This window comes from Clarias gariepinus, chromosome 28 (genome assembly GCF_024256425.1).
Source record: "Clarias gariepinus isolate MV-2021 ecotype Netherlands chromosome 28, CGAR_prim_01v2, whole genome shotgun sequence".
NCBI classification, from domain to species: domain Eukaryota; kingdom Metazoa; phylum Chordata; class Actinopteri; order Siluriformes; family Clariidae; genus Clarias; species Clarias gariepinus.
In genome coordinates this window covers 19,729,775-19,754,026 of record NC_071127.1, presented here as the reverse complement: position 1 = coordinate 19,754,026, position 24,252 = coordinate 19,729,775, and the positions used below count along the sequence as shown (strand labels likewise).

The 24,252-nt window shown below is 42.1% G+C and overlaps 1 pseudogene; it reads right to left on the bottom strand.

Moving 5' to 3' along the window:
- The window catches only part of LOC128516161 (histone H2B-like), a 153,807-nt pseudogene extending 129,861 nt beyond the window's left edge, over positions 1–23,946 (bottom strand).
- Positions 23,947–24,252: the final 306 nt, after the last annotated feature.

Sequence of the window (24,252 nt, the reverse complement as noted above, 5' to 3'; positions counted from 1 at the left end):
ATACACCATGGTGAGGTATATACCACACTTGACCATCTTGTCGACTCAAGTGAGGTGTAGGCACCTTGACTGCATGACCTTTTTCAAACATGTCGTTCATGAAGTTTAAATACTCCTCGTGAAAAGAGCGGTTATTCTTGAATTTTCTTTTAAGATTCAGTGCGTGGCTGTGGTTGTTGGGCATTTGAATAGCTGCTTTCTTAAATGAAAGACCGATGTAGAAGTGATTATCGGTAAACTGCAGAAAGTTAGACACAGAGTCTAAAAACTGATAATCCTCTTGTGACAACTCGGCCTTATCACAATTCCGTTCAGGAAAATCATGGTTGTACTGTTGTATCAGCATTCGTTTCACGAAGAGGTCCGTTTAGAGTCCATCCAAGAGCAGTATTTACTGCATATGGCCCTTTGCGTCTGCTGTTAATTACTTGCCATGGTTCTAGGAGCTTATACTCTTTGGTGCCTATGAGAATTTCAACTCCAGCATCAATCTGAGACAACTTCACTTTGCTGAGGTATGGCCACTTATTAATGTCGTGCTGTTGTGGAATGTTTTTTACTGAGACTGGGATGCTCTTTTGTTTAGCTAGATCTGCTAAACTGTCATCTGTCCTTATCCTCCTGGACCTGTCAGCTGCATTTGACACGGTGAACCACAAGATTCTATTATCTATTCTTACAAGCCTTGGAATTTGTCGAACAGCGTGGCAATGGTTTGCTTCTTACCTAGAAGATAGGTCATATGAGGTAACATAGAGGGGATGTACATCTGCCCCACATAGACTCTCTACTGGTGTCCCGCAGGGATCAGTATTTGGTCCTCTTCTGTTCTCCCTCTATACCCGGTCTCTTGGTAAGGTCATATCATTGCATGGATATTCATACCATTGTTATGCAGATGACACCCAACTTGTTCTCTCCTTTCCTCCCTCCTACACTCAGGTTTTCACAGGATCTCAGCATGTCTAGCAGACATCTCATTCTGGATGGCTGCTCATCAGCTGAAGCTCAATCTCAGTAAAACCGAACTATCCCTCGTGACTCATCCCCAGGTCAAGACCTTGTGATATCCCTGGACAACAACCAAATCACTCCTTCAGCCACCGTCCGCAATATTGGGGTAACCGTGGACAATCATTTGTCATTTTCCCCACATATCGCTAACCTTACTCGCTCTTGTCGATTTCTTCTTTACAAAATCAGAAGAATTCGCCCATTTCTTTCTTCACAGGCTACTTAGGTGCTTGTTCAGTCCATTGTTATTTCAAGAATGGACTACTGCAACTCACTCCTGGCAGGCCTGCCTCTGTCCACGATTCGTCCTTTGCAACTGATCCAGAATACAGCAGCACGTCTCGTTTTTAACCTTCCCAAGTTCTCCCTCATTACCCCACTCCTTCGCTCCCTGCACTGGCTTCCTGTAGCTGTCCGCATCAAATACAAAACACTGATGCTTGCCTACAAAGCTAAAAATGGCCCAGCACCCACTTACCTCTCTGCGCTAATTACACCACGCACTGCACCACGTTCCCTCCGATCCTCCAGCACTGCTCGCCTCATCCCAATATCTTTTAGGGATCAAGGGCGGCATTCATCCAGGCTCTTTTCTGTTCTGGCACCTAGGTGGTGGAATGAACTTCCTCTAGATGTTCGTACAGCAGAGACTTTGCCTATCTTTAAAACCTAAGTAAAAACCTCTTCCCAGTTGTGTTGGACTAATAGCACTTAGTTATTAACGTAGTTAACCCAGTGTAAGTATGTATCCAATGATGTAAACATTAAAGCACTTTTTGTAAGTCGCTCTGGATAAGAGCATCTGCCAAATGCTTAAATGTAATGTGTAAACACTTTGGAAAGTTCAACAAAGGTGTTTTCTTCCAGGCAACTAACCTCCAAGTCAGTGAGCACATAGCTTTCTACTTGTTTCTTCGAGTTCATGGCGCTTAACATCATGTCAACTTTTCTGCCTTGAACTTATAAACGCCTCGCTAATGACTCCGTGCAGAAAGTAGCAGAACTATCTGGGTCCATAAAGGCATACACTTCTACTGTCTTGTCGCTTTTTTTGGACTTTATTTTAACAGGTATTATGGAGAGAAGGCAATTGTCTCCAGTCCCAGTACAGGCACTTGTGACTTCATGACTCACTGTAGCTGGCAAGGTATTTACTGTTTCAGTTTCATCGACTTTTACCATTACCTGAGCTGTGTCTTGTGCGGCAATGTGTAGCATGCGAGGGTGTTTCTTTGAGCATGACTGACATGTGATTCTTCTTGTGCAGTCTTTGCTTAAATGTCCTTTTACTAAACATCCAAAGCAAAATCCATTCTTTCTCAAAAAGTCCAATTTGTCTTTATATGTCTTAGCGTTGAACTGATAGCATTCATCTAAGGTATGACTTTTCTCACAGAATGCACAAGTTTTAGTGAAGGCACTGATAAATAATGCACTATTACTCTTACGCTGTAATTAAGTCTTTATGAATTTTACCAACCTGTTTTACGCCGGTTGCAAAGCTGCTGCCTCTTTTTGCTTCCTTTTTTAGCTTGGATCCTTGAGGAGATTTATTGCAGTGTTTCTTATCACTAGTCGGAACATCCAGGTCTCCAAAGAGTGGATTTGACAATACTTTTGATTGTCGGTTAACGAATTCCACCAACTGCACAAACTTGGCTCTTTTCCGGGCGCTCCTCGTACTCGTATGCATCCCATGGCTACACTTCCAGGCCTATTGGAAGTGAGTGTCTTAGACGCCACGACTGACACGCTGTCCATTGGTGAGACTTTATCCTTGAATGTTTGAGACATCTTAAAGCGGCTCTTAGTGTCCGCAATCCACAACTCCGCTTTTGCCATGAATTCTGTGCAGCACAACAATTTGGGCCGATACCAGTTGTACTGATCACATTCGTGTTCTTCTACATTTAAGCACAGTCGCACATCTACATTGCTTTCAATAAACTCTTCTAACAGCCCTTTGTACTCACAATACTTAGTTTCAACATCATTCAAATTGCAAGCATTGTCCATAAGCAACTCTATTTCTCCTTCTTGGTCTTCCTCTAGACCTCCTGCCTGGCAGTTCCAACCTCAGCATCCTTTTACCAATATATTCACAATCTCTCCTCTGAACATGTCCAAACCACCTCAATCTGCCCTCTCTGACTTTATCTCCAAAACATCTAACGTGGGTTGTCCCTCTGATGAACTCATTCTTGATCCTATCCATCCTTGTCATTCCCAAAGAGAACCTCAACATCTTCAGCTCTGCTACCTTTAACTCTGCCTCCTGTCTTTTTTTCAACGCCACTGTCTCTAAGCCGTAGAGCATTGCTGGTCTCACCACTGTCCTGTACACCTTTCCTTTCATTCTTGCTGATACTCTTTTATTGCACAACACACCTGACACTTTTCTCCACCCATTCCAACCTGCCTGTACCTGCCTCTTCACCTCCTTTGAACACTCTCCGTTGCTCTGGACCGTTGACCCTAAGTTCTTAAAATCCTGCACCTTCTTTACCTCTGCTCCCTGTAGCCTCACTGATCCTCTTGGGTCCCTCTCATTTACACACATGTATTCCGTCTTGCTGCGGCTAACCCTCATTCCTCTGCTTTCCAAAGCATACCTCCACCTCAACAAATTTTCCTCCACCTGTTCCCTGCTCTCGCTACAAAGCACAATGTCATATGCAAACATCATAGTCCATGGAGACTCCTGTCTTACCTCATCTGTCATCCTGTCCATCACCAGAGCAAACAAAAAGGGGCTTAGAGCCGATTCTTGCTGTATTATTTGCTGTATCTTTTTACATTTTTTTTTATTACGGTCAAAAGCTGGTGTTCTCCACAACTTCTGTATCCTAACAACTTCTACCATGCGTAATAGTCATGCAAGTACGCAGTTATGGAATCCTACCAACATGAGAATTGTGTTTTTACATTAGAGTAACAAACTGTTATTGTTCTTTCACAGTACATACCTGGGGATTTCTCCACAGATGAAGGTCCTTTAACCTCAATGCACAAACTAAGCAATGTCAGAATTTGTGTGCAGTTGTCCATATTTAAATTTCATTGTCTGACAATCTTGTAACACTTGGATTTAATTAAACCACTAGTTACTAGTTACTAGTTACTAGCTACGGGGTCGAGAATCAAAATACGGGTTTTTAAACAACACTTCCGGTATTGCGCAATCAAGACAGGACAAGTAAAGACGCGACACAATAACTATATATAAACCAAAACAAAGTGTATTAAACCAACAAACAAACAAACAAACAAACATGGTGCACCAAAAACCAATATATACAAAATATATACAAATATAAACAATGTGTAAGATGTATGCGGGTGTGTGAGTGCGTGTATGATTGTCCAGAGTAATGATATTGCAGTGTGTGAAATGATGCACGGGAGAGATTGGCTCGGCCTCACCGTTATAGATGACAAATCCGGGAGCTCGAGCAACGGAACGAGAGGTGAATTGTAAGTGTCTATGAGGAATAATCCAACCGGGGAAAAGTACTCCTTTAGAACCATCAAACAAACTCTCTCTCAGAAAAAACAGCGCGCTAGGTAAATCTCTCCGTACCGAGCCACTTGCCGGTTCCGGCTTTATACCGGCACACGTGACCCGACGCCGCTTCCGGGTTCTCTCGCGCTGCGATCGCGCCTGCTCGCGAGAGCTTACCCTGTGACCAACACTGTCAATGGGGACAAATAAAACCAGATCGGGCAATTTTACGAGCACAGGTGAGCAGCATTAGCTCCTTAATCCATTTCCCTGTTAGTTAAAATGCCCTTTTATGTGGCTGCGCTACATAGACCCCCCCCCCAAGCCTCCGGCGTCTGAGGAGACTGTCCGTAAAAGCGCTTTAGATTAACCACGTTCACTATATCAGTTTTTTGTGGATTGCCCCAAGATACAGTGTAGTTAATTGGTCCCTTTTTGTTTTTTATTTCTGCTGGTCCCTCCCACTTGGGCGCTAGCTTGGCAGAAAATCTTTTCGCTGCGGAGGAGAGTGGGTGAGTTTTTATCCAAACTAGATCTCCCGGTTGAAAGTGCGCATCTTTTCTCCGGGCATTGTAGTATCTAGCTTGTTTGGACTGTTGTTGTTTTACTCTTTGTCTCACCTCCTCCATGATAAGTCGTTGTCTGTCCAGTAGTGAGTAGGCGGTGTGATCAGGTGTTGGAGGGTGATTCATGAGCCTTTCGAGTGGCCCTTTTAGTTGCCGACCCAGTGTGAGTTCTGCAGGTGTCTTTCTCGTAGTTTCCTGTTGGGCTGTATTGATGGCGAATCTGAGCTCTGGTAACCATTGGTCCCAGTTTTGGTGATGGTCCCCGACGTATGAAGCGATCATTGTCTTCAGAGTTTGGCAGAGGTGTGCCAGTAGCTGAGACGTAAACTGGGGACCTCGATCGGAAACTAGATATTTGGGGACCCCCCATCTAGTAAAGATCTCCTCTCTTAGCACCTTCACCAGTTTTGGCGTCTTTACATCCCTGAGGGGAAACATCTCCACCCATTTGGTGAAATAATCTACCACAACTAAAAGATATTCATTTTGCCTTTAACTTCGGGGAAAAGGACCCATGATGTCCAATCCCACGGTGTGTCCAGGCTCCGGAACCTCCGTGCTCTGTAGTAGCCCACTAGGTCTAGTGTTTTCCGTTTTATACTGTTGACACACGCTGCAAGTTCTCACATAGTGCCAGACGTCTTTCCGCACCGTGGGCCACCATGCCACATTTAGTAACCTCAGCAGGGTTTTTAGTTGCCCCAGGTGTCCTCCCAAGGGATTGTCATGATAGTAGTGTAAAAAGTTTTTTATTAATGACTGGGGGACAACTAGTTGAAATTTTTCTCCGTGTCTTACCGGTACCCGGCGATATAACGCCCCTTGGTGATGTTCGAAAGAGACCCTCTGCTCTCTTGTGCTTCGTGGCTGGTCTTTCGAGAGCAGCTTCGTGATGGTGGTGTCCTCATGTTGAGCTTGAGTTATCTCGCACAGGTCGTTTGGTAAGTCGGATGAACATTTAGAGGTTGTGATGGCGAGACATGGAGCTGTGCCCACTTTTAACGGCGGGGGCGCCCGGGATAGCGCATCTGGTCCCAGATTTAAGCAGCCTTTTCTATGATGTACTGTAAAAACGAACTGTTGTAGGCGTAACGTCCATCGGGTGAGACGAGAGCTGGTTTTCGGGCAGTTGAAGGCCCATGACAGGGCGGCATGGTCGGTAAAGACCTCAAAAGCACGACCTTCTAGATAGTGCCTCCATTTTTCTACAGCCCAGACCACGGCCAAACACTCCTTTTCTGATGTGGAGTAATTCTGCTCAGCTCCTCTCAACATTCGTGAGGCGTAAGCTACTGCTCGTTCTCCTTCTGCTGAAGTTTGGGTGAGGATGGCTCCCAGGCCCACTTCGCTGGCGTCGGTGTGCAATTGGAATGGCAGATTTAGGTTTGGTTGCATTAGTACTGGTGGGTTTTGAAATGCGTGTTTGATGACATTCATGCTGTTCTGGCATTCGTTGGTCCACTCCCATTTTACTCCCTTCCTTTTTAAATTATTTAATGGAGCTGTTATGTCTGCAAAGTGGGGAATGAACTTGTTATACCAGCCGGCGAGACCCAGAAAACGTTAAAGAGATTTTAAGTCTTGCGGAGGAGGATATTCTGCCACCGCCTTTGTTTTCTCCAGGTCTAACTGCACACCTTCTTCAGAGATGACGTGACCAAGGAACTTCAGCCGCCTTTTGAAGAAATGACACTTCTTCATGTTGAGGGAGAGATTGGCTTGGGTGAGTCTGGAAAATACTGCGTTGAGATGCATCCTATGTTGTTCTAGTGATTGTGAGTAGATAATGATGTCATCTATATAGACAAAGCAATATTTTCCTCTTAGATCCGCCAAAACTTTCTCCATCAGTCGTTGGAACGTTGCAGCTGCGTTTCTGAGTCCGTAGGGCATGGACCGGAATTGAAACAGACCTTTGGTAGTGATGAAGGCGGTCTTCTCACAGCTGTCTCTCTCCATCTCCACCTGCCAGTAACCAGATTGCAGATCCAACGTTGAGAACCAGGAGACGCCATCCAGTGATTCAATGATGTCGTGTATTAAAGGCATTGGATATGCATCAGGTTTGGTCTTGCTGTTAAATTTTCTAAAATCTACACAGAAACGGTAAGTCCCATCGGGTTTAGGTACTAAAACAACAGGTGACGACCATGACGAACATGAAGGTTCGATGATGTTGTCCTTCAGCATCTGGTCGACTTGATCTTCTATAATTTTTTTCTTTAAGGGTGATACTCGGTACGCTCTGGATCTAAATGGGGTGTCGTCAGATAAAGTGATTCTGTGTCTCTCTAATGCTGTTTTGCCCAAGATGTTGGAGGTGGTGCGGGGCCAAGCGGCCATTAGTTTCAGCAGCTCCTCTTCGTTGTCGGTGTCCCATGATGTCACACTTTTTAAGTTTTCCTCCGCACATAGGAGATCATCAGGAGTCACAGGTAAGGCTAGATACAGGGTAGCTGTAGCCGGGAGATGAGTGTGTCTCCTTTGAGCAGACTTAGATGGCGCAGAGTGGGGTTGGGACATTATGAAGGGATGATAAGTGACTCCCTCCTCTGTTTTCAGCCCGTACTCCCCGCGTGCGACGTCCAAGGTGGCTTCTGTGGCTTTTAAAAAGTCCAGCCCCACGATCAGAGGGAACGCCAGGTGAGAGTTGCTCATGACGTATGTGTCCAGGTCACATTCGATAGTGTGCCAGATGTAATGAAGCCTTCTCTGGGTTTGCGCCTGGTGTGTTTTCCCATCAGCCATAACAAACTTCTGAGGAGAAGGAACATCACACCTGACTTCCTGTTCGCAGAGCTGCCTCCATAGATGTTCCCTCATCAACGTGTAGGAGCTTCCTGTATCGAGCACAGCATTCACCTTCCTTCCTTGCACTGTTACTGGAACCAGGAGAAGCGAAGGAGTTGCCAGAGGTTGAGCAATGGAGAGTCCCGCTGCGTGCTTTGCAAGAACTCGCTCACCTGCCTTCTTATGACTCTTTTCCTTGTTGTACTGGGAGTCCACCTTCTGCCAATAGTCTTTGGAGCTCTTACAGTCTTTTTCCACCCTAGAACCTATCTTCACCAGCTGTTCCACGGTGTTCACTGTTCCTCTCAGACATCCTGCCACTCTTGGGTTGATGTTGTTCAGGATTCGACCCACTAGTTCTTCCTCGGAGATATCAGGCTTCCACTTCATACAGAGGGCGCGGTAGTCATAGGCGAAGTCTCTAAGGCGTTGACTAGGCTGCTGTACCAGAGACCTTAAGTTTTCTTCCACTTCTGTGAGGTAGTCATCCGGTAAGAAAGCCGCCATAAATGCCTGTTTAAAAGACTTCCAGTCCTTCACCTTGCCTTTCTCTGCCTTCCACCAGCTCAGAGCAGGTCCTCGTAGTACTGTGCTGAGGGTTCCTAACAGTTCTGGGCTGGGCAGTGGTCTGATCTCCAGATAGTTTTCACACTGTTCGATGAAGTTAAGAACATCCGCCGTCTCTGAAGCGTCGCCAAAGGCTGGAAACTCCAGGCGGATGGGTGGTCGGCCATAAAAGGAAGAAGAAGAGGGTGAAACTGAGGAGGTAAGCTGAGCAGAAGCGTGTGGTTGGACACAAGGAGGAATGTCATATGTTTCATGACTGCTTATGTGCTGTACCTTTGCTGTAGATGCTGTGATTGCAGTGCTGGGAGAATGTAGAACAGGAGATTGGGGAGATGCAGGGGTGTAGGCCTTTAACCTTTGGATGGTGGGCGTACTTGTGAGCCGTATTTTTTTTCATCTGGTTTTCCCAGATTACGTCACGTCTCAGAAAACAGTCAGTGACAGTTCTTTCCAGTTTCTCCAGGGCCTCTTGGCAGTAGCGCTCCAGCCCTTCTAAGCTATCGTCCACTGCGTCCCGAAAACTGGTTTCCCTGTTCAAACTGCTGTTTACGGATTGTCTAAAATCCTGCTCCAACGTGTTCACTTTGTCAGTAAGCGCCCCCATATCCTCCTTGCATTGATTCAGTTCAGTTTGCAACGTATGCACAACATTAATATCAGACACAACATCATCATCATCATCATCATCATGTCTGTCAGATATATATAGTGAACTAATCAATGAGGTTATTTCAGCTGTAGGGTTACGGCGTGTAACAAATGCATCATCTACATCCTCCAGCACATTATTAGCTACAGCAAGGTCGGCCTGCACGGCACCACTAGCATTAGCATTAGCAATGTTAGCATCCATTTTGTTCTGCCAAGACACACAAAACCAGAAAATACCCGAAAATACCGATTCCCCGTACGTACGGGCCACCACTATGTAACACTTGGATTTAATTAAACCACTAGTTACTTTGCCACGAGGTCGAGAATCAAAATACGGGTTTTTAAACAACACTTCAGGTATTGCGCAATCAAGACAGGATAAGTAAAGACGCGACACAATAACTATATATAAACCAAAACAAAGTGTATTAAACCAACAAACAAACAAACAAACAAACAAGGTGCACCAAAAACCAATATATACAAAATATATACAAATATAAACAATGTGTAAGATGTATGCGGGTGTGTGAGTGCGTGTATGATTGTCCAGAGTAATGATATTGCAGTGTGTGAAATGATGCACGGGAGAGATTGGCTCGGCCTCACCGGTATAGATGACAAATCCGGAAGCTCGAGCAACGGAACGAGAGGTGAATTGTAAGTGTCTATGAGGAATAATCCAACCGGGGAAAAGTACTCCTTTAGAACCATCAAACAAACTCTCTCTCAGAAAAAACAGCGCGCTAGGTAAATCTCTCCGTCCCGAGCCACTTGCCGGTTCCGGCTTTATACCGGCACACGTGACCCGACGCCGCTTCCGGGTTCTCTCGCGCTGCGATCGCGCATGCTCGCGAGAGCTTACCCTGTGACCAACACTGTCAATGGGGACAAATAAAACCAGATCAGGCAATTTTACGAGCACAGGTGAGCAGCATTAGCTCCTTAATCCATTTCCCTGTTAGTTAAAATGCCCTTTTATGTGGTTGCGCTACAATCTTATTTTTTAATTATTTTTTAATAGTTATAGTTTCCTTCCTAGTTGCCAGCAAAGGAGCTGTATAAGGTCCATCTTCAAAAACAAATTAAAAAAGTGACATGGAGATGGACCTTATACAGTCTCAAATGGAAGAGAAAAGACTATCCATTAAAAAAGCAGGACTAGAAATTGAATTACTGGAGCATCGCCTTAAGGTGAGAACTTGTGCGGATATTAATCTGTTGCATGTTAAAAGTATTGTGTGTGTGTGTGTGTGTGTGTATATATATGGGGCCAGGGGTAGCTCAGTGGTTAAGGCATTGGACTACGGTTCGAAAGATTCCAGGTTCAAACCCCACAACCACCAAGTTGCCACTGTTGGGCCCTTGAGCAAGGTCCTTAACCCTCAACTGCTCAGATGTGTAATGAGATAAAAATGTAAGTCGCTCTGGATAAGAGCGTCTGCCAAATGCCTAAATGTATATAATATACATATATATAAAGCAATATATAATATATATAAATATAACGAAGATATATATAAAGCAATGTCATTTAAAAAAAAAAATCATTTTACTTTCATTGTTTTTCAGGAAATAAAGAAATGAACTGCACAGCAGACCAGTGCAAACAATTTAATATAAGTAATTTTGACAAATCCTGTCTCTCAAAAGTCTTCCATCTCTGTTGTGTGCAAAAATCTGTAGAGGTTCCTCTGGGCTATCTTCTTCAATATAAGGAGGGTGTCTCTCTCCTCTTATAGTGGCAATGTTGTGAAGCAAAACACAAGCCACTATGTCATCACATGCCCTATCTGGACTGACCCGTAGCCCACGCAGACACTGAAACCTAGACTTGAGGATTCCTGTGGTCATCTCCACCTTTGCCCGTGTTCGGCTGAGAGCCAGGTTAAAGCGTGTCTGTGGTCCAGGATCAGGTTTAGGTTATAGTGTCGTTAAATAGGGCAGAAAAGGGTATCCTCTGTCCCCCAGCAAGTAAATATTGTACTGTCCTGTAATGATATATATATAATGATATATTTTGCATCATTATTAGTAATGATGTGGGTTGCCTTACATATAACCTATAGTTCATGAAAAAAAGTAATGAGTTTAACAAGGCAAAAAATTAAGGACACAAAATTAAGTTGTCACCTGTACATCGATACTATGAATAGATTTCCTATTAACATAGTCTCCCTCATTTAATGAAGAAGCTTTAATAGGAATGTGGGTGCCACCCAATTACATTTGGAAACCCTGAAATATAAAGTCATATATGGAAAGATCAAGTGTGTGTGTGCAGAATGAATACATGTATACAGTAGATATAATAAATAATATGACTACATATTAAATATGCATCATCGATTTTACTACAAAGGACAAACCTGCCACTCTGTGGAATTCCTCTTTAATTACCACATGCTCTGCATCGGCCTTATTGTACAAAAAATGCCCTGACACAAAAAAATTAAGTGCTATGCACAGAATGTGTAAATTAACGATTTCCTTGAAAACCGATAGCGCTTTTTCAAATAATCATTAGGAAATGAAAAGACATCAATACGCGGTCTTATAACTCTCTCTAGTATAATCATATAATTTGTGCCTCCACGTCCACAGGATCATCATCAAAAGGGCGCGCCATGCTCAATAACCTTCTGAAACAAACTTGCCCTGGAACATAACCTGCTACCGAGCAGGTTATTTTCAGAGAGTAAGTTGCTATGGTTCCATACATACCCAGAAAGTTATCTCTGTTTTTGGAACCGAAAGTTGAGGTTATCCACTAACTTGCTCTTAAACTTACCCAGGTGTGCCACATAACCTGCTTTCTGGAATACCCCCCAGAATTATGTGTAAATGCTTTCACTCATAAACCAGACAGGAAATGTTGTCTTGCCTTTGGCATTAAGAAACCAGAGAGAGATGTAGTGGCTTCCTGCCACTCCTTTCCTCTTGAAGAAAGCTACTAGTCTTTGAAGAAGATGAGGGTGGAACTCCTTTCAGATATTAAGACGCTTAATAACCGAGAGACAGTTTGGGGTAAAATAAATTTTTAAAAAGTCATTACTTGTGCTATAGATGCTACAGTGGTTACTCAATGGGAATGTCTATAACTGCCGCGCACTCTGTCGCGGCCAAACGGCAACAGCCAAAATAAATCAGTCGCAATTCAAAGTAATTTGTGAAATGACCGCCAGGTGGCGCAAAGGGACATTTTGCAAAATGGCAGCAATTATTTTGGTTAGACAGACTTTCTGTTTCTATCTGTCTATTGTTATTATTAAAGAAAACAGCACAAACAACAGCTCAAGGGCTGTAAAAACAAGCTTTTATTGAATGTAAAATGTTTGCGTGAACCCGCGGCGCGCGTGTGCGCTCTTTCATTTTGCCAAGTTTTGATCTAAAGTCAGATGAATGTGTGTCGATATGAGAGATTTATACTAGATTTCTCTTTGCCAGAAATACAACAAACACACATTAATACGTGTTAAATAAGCGCTGTCTTTGCGACGCTGTGCGAAACGCACGCCGATGTGAGCGGCTTTATTTCAAATGGTTGTGTATCGAGCGATTAAAAACAATACAAGGCGTGTATGATAAGGAAATTTTTTATTTCTTCCATTCCAGTGATTAAAAAAACGGTAAAAATGATCATTTTGAAATCCACAGATGCTTAGTGGTCCGAGCACAACGTAATAATCTTTGTATAATAAAATGACTCATGGCATGAATCTACACGAGGCGCTTCAGTTTCAAATAATCATTTAAGAACATGATGATAATAATAATCAAAAATAAGATAATATTGTTCTTTTTGCTGTTTATGTACACCATTTAATAATTATTTAATTATCAATAATTAAAGCTGATCACATCGCGCGCACTATCACTTGATAATGCACAAAACACACAAAAAATGCAGTGTTTAATCAAGTATATGTCGCCTCTCTTTATGAAACAAAGTTGCTCGTGTCGACTCATATCGGGAGCATTTTGATCAAAGGGGAGATTAGAAGGGGAAAAGTAACAGTGAAAGCCTTTCTCTGAATCCACTAATCGTCATTTACAGACCTCCAGGGCCGTACTCTTGATTGCTGGAGATTTTAATATTTATTTTGAGAATCCAGAAGACCCTGTGCGTAAAGCATTTATGATCATACTAGACTCAGTAGGAGTAAATCGGTGTGTAGTAGGACCCACTCATAAAGCAGGTCACACTAGATTTAATAATATTCCTCAGATTAAGTATAAGAAATTAATTTACAAGACCATTGTCTGAAGTTATATCAGATCACTATCTTGTCTCAATTCAAGTGTGTCATAGTAATAACGTACACACAGCCTTGCGCTACCGTACTAAATGTACATTCACATTAACTACCACACAGAGTTTTATCAGTAATCTCCCAGAGTTACCAACTTTGATTAGATTGCTGTCTGATCCCACAGAACTCAATCAGGCGACTGAATATTTAGAGTCAACGTTCCGTTATACCTTAGATAATGTAGCTCCAGTTAAAAAAAAAATTATTAGCGATAAGAAACTTGCTCCCTGGTATAAAACTCATACACGCTCTTTAAAACTTAAAGAATGTAATTAGAAATTAAAATGTAAATGGTGTCAAACTAAATTGTTAGTATTTCAAATAGCATGGAAGGAGAGCATCCTGAACTATAGAAAAGCTCTTAGTGTAGCTAGATCAACGTATCTCTCCACTCTTATAGAAAATAACAAAAATAATCCTAGATTTTTATTTAATACCGTAGCCAAATTAACCAGAAATAAGACCACTGCAGAAATCTCCACCACAGGATCATGTAATAGTGAGGACTTTATGAACTTTTTTAATAATAAAATTGTAGATATTAGGCATAAAATTGAGGCTTTGAAACCAAACAATGTAAGGTATGCAGATGTTAAACTAGCCATGTTAGATCGGAACCTAGAATACTTTACTCTCCTTGAAGAGAATGAACTAATTTCACTCATCTCTTCTGCAAATTCATCAACCTGTATATTAGATCCTGTACCGACACATTTTCTTAAACAGATAGTACCAGCAATAACAGAACCCCAGTTAAGAAAAATTAATTCTTCACTCAGCATTGGGTATGTTTCAAAATCTTTTAAATTAGCAGTTATTGAACTGATTATTAAGAAACCTGACATTGATCCCTGTCAGCTGTCCAATTACAGGCCAATATCAAACCTTCCCTTTATCTTTAAGATTCTGGAAAAGATGGTAGCGGAGCAGCTATGCTCATATCTACATAGAAATGGCATACATGAACTGTATCAGTCATGATTTATGCCTCATCACAGCACAGAGACAGCACTCGTTAAAGTAGTAAATGACCTCCTATTGGCCTCTGATCAAGGTTGAGTAACCATGCTTGTATTACTTGACCTTAGCGCAGCATTTGACACCATTGATTATAGTATTCTTCTTCACAGATTAGAAAATGTAGTAGGAATTAGGGGAACAGCCCTCTCCTGGCTCAAATCCTATTTGACCGATCGGTATCAGTATGTAGACGTAAATGGTGATTATTCTGCATGTTCTCTAGTGGAGTTAGGTGTTCCACAGGGTTCAGTTTTGGGCCCACTGCTTTTTTTTCCTTTACATGCTTCCTCTGGGCAACATAATCCGTAAGCATGGTATTAGTTTTCACTGTTATGCTGACGACACAGTTATGTCTCAGCAAAACATGATGAGATAAACCAGCTTACCATAGTTGAGCAATGTGTGCAGGACATAAGGAATTGGATGCTAATTAACTTCCTTTTGCTTAATCCAGATAAGACAGAAGTTCTAGTCATAGGACCCCAGCTAGAAGTAAGATTCTAGATCACTCTGTAACTTTAGATGGCCTTTCTGTTCCATCAAGTGCAACAGTAAAAGACCTCGGTGTGATTATAGACTCCAGCCTTTCATTTGAAGCTCATGTAGATAATATTACCAGGATAGCATTCTTTCACCTCAGAAATATTGCCAAGATAAAAAATATATTATCGCTAAACGATGCAGAAAAAATAGTTCATGCTTTTATCACCTAGGTTGCACTATTGTAATGTCTTACTTTCTGGTTGTTCAACTAGGTGCATAAACAAGCTTCAGCTAGTTCAGAATGCAGCAGCAAGAGTCCTCACTAAAACCAGAAGATACGAGCACATCACACCTATCTTATTTTCACTTCATTGGCTCCCTGTGAAATTTTGCATTGATTTTAAAATACTACTCTTGACATATAAAGCATTAAATGGTCTCGTACCGCAGTATCTGAGTGAACTGCTAGTGTCTTACAAACCGCTACGCCTACTTCGAAGAAAGGATGCAGGCTGTTTATCAGTACCGCATATTATGAAAACTACAACTGGGGGCAGAGCTTTTTCTTACAAAGCCCCAAAATTATGGAATAGTCTTTCAAATAGTGTTCGGGACTCAGATACAGTCTTAGTGTTTAAGTTCAGGCTAAAACCCTATTTATTTAATCAAGCATTTTTATAAATAGATTTGCCCTAGGTAAAGGAGCAGATCTGGGGGACTTATGGTGAACTGGTATGTTTAGATGCTGTCCTCCCCACTCTCATTAATCACTCAGGTTTGTTGACGGTGAGGTGATTTGTTGCTTCACATCTCACGAAGCCCTCATGTCTGTGTTTCCTTCTGGCTCTCCCTTTTAGTTATGCTGTCCTAGTTAGTCCTGCCAGAGTCTCTGCTTGCACTCTACAGTAAATATACATATACATTATGTGACTGATATCTTTTTTCTTCTGCTCTCTGTCTTGCTCTTTCTCTTCCCTCTCTCTGTCAAGCTACACATGTCGTTTCTGAGCTGCCAGTGATCCAGACTCCCTCTGCCCTCCAGACCTGTCTGACCCATCCTGGTGCCCCGCTTCTGGTTGGAGTTCTTGTCACATGGATGCCCCTCGTGTCTGGGGATGGTTCTCTCTACCTATAAGACGGTTCTGGCCTCGATTGGGAATGGTTCTCTCTACCTAGAAGACGGTTCTGGCCTTGACTGGTGTTGGCAGCTGTTTCTCTGAGGACTTAACCGTTTGATAGTTCAGGACTGGAACTTCATACAAATCTACCTGAGTTTTTAATAACTAAATGGACTAATCAATTAACATCAACTATTATAGCTGAACTGCCTGACAACTAACACACAGTATGAATGCAGATCAATTCCTGCTCTCTGTTTCACCCAAATGAGGATGGGTTCCCTGTTGAGTCTGGTTCCTCTCAAGGTTTCTTCCTATTACCATCTCGGGGAGTTTTTCCTTGCCATTGTCGCCCCCGGCTTGCTCACCAGGAACTATCTGACCATTTTGATTCAAACACATTCAAATTCCATGCAAACTTAAATATTTTTTTTGATTGTGTAAAGCTGCTTTGGGACAATGCCGATTGTTAAAAGCGCTATACAAATAAAATTGAATTGAATTAAATACGCCGTTTTAACAGGGGTGGGGATAAGAAACACATCACTGGTAGAGGTAGACTAATGATTATGAATGCGTTGGGGAAAGCAGCAAGGAAACTGAATGGCCATTTTAATGATTCATTGATAAGTTGATGTCTTTTTGTTTCGGCTGTGAGTGGATGCGCTGTAGTAATCCACATTTTATAGGAATTACATAAGCTGATTTTTTTTTCTCCATTAGTTTATATAAAATCAGACATTTTGCTTTTTGTGGACATTTGCAATGCCGTGAACAAGGTATGAAAACAATAGATATTTCAAGAAAACTTAAGCGTGATCATCATACTGTGAAGACATTTGTGGCTGATTCAGTCTACAGACAGGTTCATGCAGATAAAGGCAGAATGAGGAAGGTTTCTGCCAGACAAATTCATCGGATTAAGAGAGCAGCTGCTAAAATGCAATTACAAAGCATCAAACAGGTATTTGAATCTACTGGTGTCTCTGGAGTCCCACGAAACTCAAGGTGTAGGATCCTTCAGAGGCTTGCAGTTGTGCATAAACCTACTATTCAGCCACCCCCAACCAATGCTCACAAGCAGAAACGGTTGCAGTGTGCCCAAGCATACGTGAAGACTAATTTTTAAACAGTCTTGGTTACTCATGAGTGTTGTGCAACCCTGGATGGTCCAAATGGATGGAGTAGTGAATGGTTGGTGGCTGGCCACCATGTCCCAACAAGGCTGTGACATCAGCAAGGAGGTGCTCATAAAGGAGTCATATTTTGGGCCGAAATCATGGGGAGAGAGCTGGTAGGCCCCTGTAGGGTCCCTGAAGGTGTGAAAATGACCTCTGCAAAGTATATTGACTGACCACTTTCTTCTATGTTAATAAAAGAAGAACCGTGCCTTCCGTAACAAAATCATCTTTATGCACGACAATGCTTCATCTAATACTGCAAAGAATACCTCTGTGTCATTGGCTGCTATGGGCATAAAAGATCATGGTGTGGCCACCATCCTCCCCTGACCTCAAACCCAAAACCTTTGGAGCATCTTTAAGCAAAAGATCTATGAGGGTGGGAGGCGGTTTGCATCAAAACAGCAGCTCTGGGAGGCTATTCTGACATCCAAGTCAGCAAAGAAATTCAAGCAGAAACTGTCAGAAACTCACAAATTCAATGGATGCAAGGATTGTGAACGTGATATTAAAAAAGGGGTTCTATGTCAAGATGCAACATGCCCTGTTAGGATGTTTTTGATTAAAATAGCTTTTAATTTCAGTAAATATGACCCCCTAAAGCTGCAAATTCAACAAAAACCCATTTTCAGTTCTTTACAGCCTATAAAATATTTTAACTCTGTTGTGCATAATAATTTGGAACAGTGCATTTTCAGTTTTTTATTTTTGAAATAAATATTGTTAGCAATAGGATGTTTGTTCAATAAAATTATACACTTATGGTTAATAACTAGAAAATTTTACTGACTGTCGTATGCATTGACTAATTATGAAAATCAGAGAAAGATATTATTTGCGTAATAATTTGGAGCGTAGTGTAAATGGAGTTTCGGTTCATTTTCTGATGCTTAAGTTCACAGAAACCGATACAGAATAGCGCAGTATTCCGTGTTTGCTTTCATTATTTTACATCATAACGTTTTCTTGTCCATGTGCGTGCACTTAAATAAAATTAAAGTCTTATAAAGGCTATGTAGCTTATATTGGTTTATTATATAGTTTTTGCTCATTAATCTGACAACATTTCTGGCTACACGAGTGTTACACATGATAAAATATAAAGGCTTACTGTGTTAACATTTACTTTGCTTAAATTCGATGGAACTAAGAAACCCCTATATTTAAGTTCTAAATTTGTACTGTAATTTTAGTACTGTGATACTATCATGTACTTTAATGTTTTACTTGTATTTGGTACAGCGCGATGGGGGTGCTGGGATGTGAAAATGTAATTTGGTAAAATATTTTCATTATTTATTAAAGAACATTATGATGATCATAACAACCTACTGCATTTAATTCTTATAATAACGCAAAAACACATCGAAATCTGCTGACGCAATAGCACGTCCAGACAACGTTTTAATTTTTATGGTCATTTATTTTCGTTTATTTCAGTTAATAAATCTACTACAAATTTAAAGAACACAAAATACAAGATGACAAAAAAACATACATGCAAAGCTTTACTAATTACACATGATAAAATCTAAAGGCTTACTGTGTTAACGTTTACTTTGCTTAAATTCGATCCTAATAAGATTTAATTAAAATTAAAATTTTATTTGTCACATACACAGTCATACACAATACGATATGCAGTGAAATGCTTAGACAACTGCTCTTGACCTAAAAATAAAAGAATAGGAATAGGAATAGGAAATAAATATGAAAATTTAAATAAAGGGTAAATTTAACTAGGAAAGAATAAAATAAAATATACAAATAAAAGTTAAAAATAAAATATCTTTTTAAAAAAGAAAATATATGAATAATATATGAAGAAATGTAGAAATGTAGAACAATAAGAGCAGGGGAATAAATGGTAATAAAAGAATGGTAATGTCCATGGTTGTGCAATCCACATATTTAAAGTGACTTATGCAGTGCAAATATGCTTAAAACTCTCATAATCTCTGCTGACTCGAATGTGGCTTCCCGGTTCGGGTCTGTCGATGGTTTAAATCTGGACTGGTCCCGAGCATGTTGATAGGGGTTCTGCTGCTGGTTGGGCGCTTGTTTTGCTGAAAACCGGCTCCTTCTAGACCGCCTTTTTCCTTCCCATGTGGCGCCACCCTGTGGGTTGGGAGGTGTTTGCGACCTGTTCCAGGGTCTTTCGGAGTGCCCCGTTTGGTGCTTGGGCGGTGCATCACCATGTCTGCGCTGCCCCCTGTTGGCTGGAAAGGGTCCTGCCATTCTGTTGTCATTGGGGCTTTGCTCGGCTCCCTCTAGAGCGAGTTCTACACTCTAATTAGAAACAGGATAGATGGTGGGGGTTTTCCCTGTCTTTTCAGAAGCAGCTCTTTGTTTGGCATAGGCCTTGTGGGCCAACTCTCTCAGCTGTTGGGTGGACATAGTCCGTGGGCATGCCAAGACCCCCAGATGGTGACTCACTGTGGGGTGCAGGTTCCGGAGGAACAGGGACCTAAAATTGAAATCGTCCTCCATTCCCGGCTCGTTTCGTGCTCCGAAGTAGGCCTGTCGGAGTCTGTTGTAATACGCTTGCGTGGTTTCCTGTCTGCCCTGTTCAAGGTCCATGGCCGTGATCAGTCCCTGCTCTGACTCGGGGTCGGAGAACTCCCTGATTAAGGCTTGCTGCAGTTGCTGGTAATCCCTTTTGACTGTCTCTGTCTGCCGGTCTAGAAAACTGCGCATCTCACGGCTAGCAGTGATTCTGAGCAGATAAAGTCTGTCTCGTGTGGTAGCATTAGTCACCGTTTGCAGGTGGAAGTCCACGTCGTTGAGGTATGAGTGGAAGTCATGACCTCCTGCAGGGTTGGGAGTAAAAACGGGAATGTTTCTAGCTAGCTTATCCAATTCCTTGGTTGACACGCCATGATCGGAAGATAATCTTTGGAAGGGTTCCCACCAGATGTCTTGAGCACTGGGCTCTCACCCCCCTTTCCAATCAGTATATTTTGACTAGGAGGTATTAGTCTGCTGGTTAAGGGAAACTCTGTGGTGTGCATCTCTCTTTCAGGATCCCCTTGCAGTCTATATGCGTGTTTAAGCTCTCTGTGAACTGTGTCAAGTTCTTCTTTTAAATAGTCAATTTGTTGAGCCAGAGTACAGACCTCAGTTTGGGTACTTCACAGGTGGCCTTCATAGGCCCTGGCCCTGGCTTCTCTTTCCTTTAGTTCTGTCTCTGCTCTCATCAGGAGTGCCTCAGCCTGCTGGAGTTTTTCGCTCAGCTTCTCTCTGGCGTCCTTTTCCTGCTTTTCTCTGTGTGCTGTATCGGCGCGGAGATCAGTCAAGGCGTTCTGGAGTCTATCTAATTCTTCCTGTAGCTCTGGGTTCTTTTTCGTCCGCTGTCCTGTCCTGAGTCTCTGACTTTAGTTGCTCCAGTTGCCTTTGACAGAGCACCAAGTTTTTCTGAGCTTCCCCAGCTTGGAGCTTTAGCACTGCAGCCTCCTGTTCCTTGTGGTGGATTGTTGCTTCACTCAGCTTTGCTAATTATGAGCCAGCAACCCGATGATCTTGGCCAGCTCTTTGTGGCTGTAGTCCTGTGTCGGATCGCGGGCCATCAAGGCACTCAGGTTGTCATCGGCTCAGGTTCTGCAGGTCCCCGGTGGGTTCAGGGAGAAGGTTACTAGTCAAGGCATTTATCCAGACCTCTAGACGATCCCAGTGGGCCTCAGGGCTGGATGATCGAGACATGTTGGCTTACTGGTGAAGAGAGCGAGGGAGAGAGAAAAGGGGAGGGACAGCACAAAAGTCCAATGCAAGTCCTACCAATGTTAACGACAATAGCATGACAATAGTAATTAGGTTGGACAGTATAATTTGTTTGGTGAATATAACAATTAATGGCGAATAGTCCAGGCGCCTGTTACCTCAGCCGTGAATGGTAGGGAGTGCCTAATTGTTGTGGGGGCACCGGAAAGGATCTAACTCCGGATTGTTGACAGCGTGCAGTTTGGGTCGTCAATCTATTGCTCAGCCTTCCCTGATGATTCTCAAAGGCTTGGTTTCTTAGTCAAAGAAGACAGAAACAAAATGAAAACAGGCAAACAAATACACAAAGCACAGAGGAAAGATATAGGAGCGAGCAGATTTAAGTCTTTTAGTCGCTTTACCGACTAAGCACTAGGGTGAATGCTACCTAGAAGTACCACAAAGGCCTAGAATACAGAGATTGACTCTAAACTTAAGTTCAAACACTGTTTGAACCAAATTTTACTGAGGCTGAACAAAAGAGAAAGAGGCTTAAATAGGACACAATAATCATGTTACTCAAAGTTATGTAGCACAGTAAGTGTCCGAATAAGCTTTCCAAATAAACTGACAGGGTTACCTAGGAAACCCACCTACAGAGAATGACACAAGGTGGAGTGGGTGAGCTACTATATGTTAGAAGAGAGGGGGTAAAGTTGAAACTGGGAAGTGTTAGCCACCTAGCTAGTCTGCCCTCTAGTGTTAGTCAAAGGTACTTTGATTAAATTCGAGCGATTGCTCTAGCGGCCGATCTACTGCGAGGTCACAAGTACACTGTAATTTGACTTTAAAGGTTTGTGCAAATTAGCTGCCCACAGATGTGTGTGGCAGGGTTTCTTCGCTGCCTGTTACACACTAACGATTACAAACAGGGTTTCTTCGCTGTTTGTTACACATTAATTTAACTTTAATGTTTGTGCGAATTAGCTGTACAAAGATGTGTGTGGCAGGGTTTCTTTGCTGCCTGTAACACACTGATAACTACAAACAGGGTTTCTTCGCTGTTTGTTATACACTAATTTGGCTTTAAGGTTTGTGCCTATTAGCTGCACCAAGATGTGTGTGGCAGGGTTTCTTCGCTGCCCACACACTTACAATTAAGAACAGGGTTTCTTCGCTGTTTTTATGATAATAAAAGGCCTTTAAAAGATAAGAGGAGCATCGCTCAAATCAATCTTTATCGCGGTGAAGGAAGATTTCTTCGTTCCAACAGGCGATCTTGATAATATTAAAATGTAAAGAGATTTCTTCGTCTTTACAAGGACAATACTAAAAGTGGTTTTGAACCACCCAGTCAGGAGAGTGAGTTAGCGCGTAATACCACACAAATAGATCGATACTGAGTTTGCTCACAAAACAAGTTTGAAATGCCACGCATTCTCCACCATAATTATGTAGCAAATGAGCTCAAAAGGTAATATTTAGAACTAATTATAACTGGGTATAACTAATAATAAATATTTAGATTAGAATTAACTGTAGCAGAATTAATGTACAATTATCTGATCTGTCCGTCCACCGAGCAGATACTATAATTATTTATCAATTCTAGAAAAGGTTATTTCCTGGCCAAGGAAGGATAGCTTCCCTACTTTGCAGTACTAGCAGTAATTTAGCATGTAACCAACGGATCAACAATTCAGTGACTTTGGATTGTGAGCAGCACAAAGAGACAATCTATTATGAAAACAATGAATTTAATAAAGGGGGCTATAGCTAACATATAACAACGTTAAACAAACACATACAGTACATACAGGGTAAAAGAACAGTGAGGAAGAAAGAAAAGAAAAAAAGAATGGCAGTATTTCACATCAATTAACCACAACCAAATGAGAATCATCAAAGACTTAAGGTTCACCTTAAAAGGGGCTAAAACTTATACACGCATCTAAAGAGTTTTAAAGGATACTTGCATTGGTCTTTGTTTCTGAAAAATAGTCCTGATTCAGTAGAGAGTGTAGATGGTCGACCTCAAGGTGTGCGTTGGAGATTTTCCTCTGGTTCCTCGAGAGGGAGGAATAGTCCACAGCGAGTTGACAAAGTTACTTGAAGGTAAAACTGCTGAAGGTTTAACTCAAGAGATGAGTTTCGCAGAGAGTAGAAGAGTGTTCGTCTCAAAAGAAGAGGTTTTTGAGCACCGAATAGCCTGGGTTAGGGACTTTTGATAGTGCCCTGACACACCCACTGTTTGGGTGGAATGGCCAATCAAAGGCATGAATTTTAAGCGGGAGAAACTTTTTTTGTCTCCTTTTATGGCCCATTGGAAATTTTACTGCTGGTCCAGAGGGTTGTTGCAGTTTATTTAAAAATATTGTAGAAAGTACATAATGTCTTTTGTGATCACATGGAATACATCATTGTTTGAGAAATAAGGATTAGATCATTTTGATACCAGGAAAGGCACCTTTAGGAGATAGGAAAAAGGAGATACATTCATACACTTGAATATAGGCAATTAGAGTCTAAATAAGGCAAATAAAAAGTTGTAACTAGTGTAATCAGATAAGGGAGCATACATACAATGCCTACATATACAGGATACCTTTATAATAGCATAATCATGGTATAAAATAGAGTAAATGTCCTTATGTGTGTGCGTGATGTGTATTGCAAGTGTGGAGCCAGATCCCTGGTCTGGTTAGACCTTTGGTGGCTGGCACAGAGGTGCATTCATAAAGTCCAAATGATCATCTGTGATCCTAAGCAGACGCTACAGCAGTCTGGATCTCCCTAGAAGTGATGGTGGAACGTTTCACCTCCGGCAATGGGCTCAAAAATGTCGTTGACAAACGAATTTATGATTCCCATCACCTTGGAAGAAATGCCGGTGTCAGGGTAAACCTGCTTCAGAACTTTGTACACTTAGATGGTGTAGCTCTCCTTACTGGATTTTCTGCGCTTCTTACCACCTTTGCTGGGAATCTTGGTCACGGCTTTCTTCGAGCCCTTCTTGGGGGCGGTCTTGGCTGGTTCAGGCATGGTGATCCATATATATCTATATATATAAATCATCTTTTCCGTATATGTGTATGTTTTTTCCCATGTAAGTGTTTTTTTCCCCTGTAAATGTATGCTTTTTCTCGTGTAAGTGTATGATTTTTCCCATTTGTGCGCAACTACTCTTTCCCGTGCTAAAAGCTAAAGCTAATTCGCAGGGGACTATGAGACTGAGGTCAAAACACGACTGAACACAGAACATCTTGCCGCATACAGATGGAGCCACGCCAAATAGCTGCGGCCGTGTGAATGGCGTATGAATGGCGTACGGCTGCCCTATGCATGCCC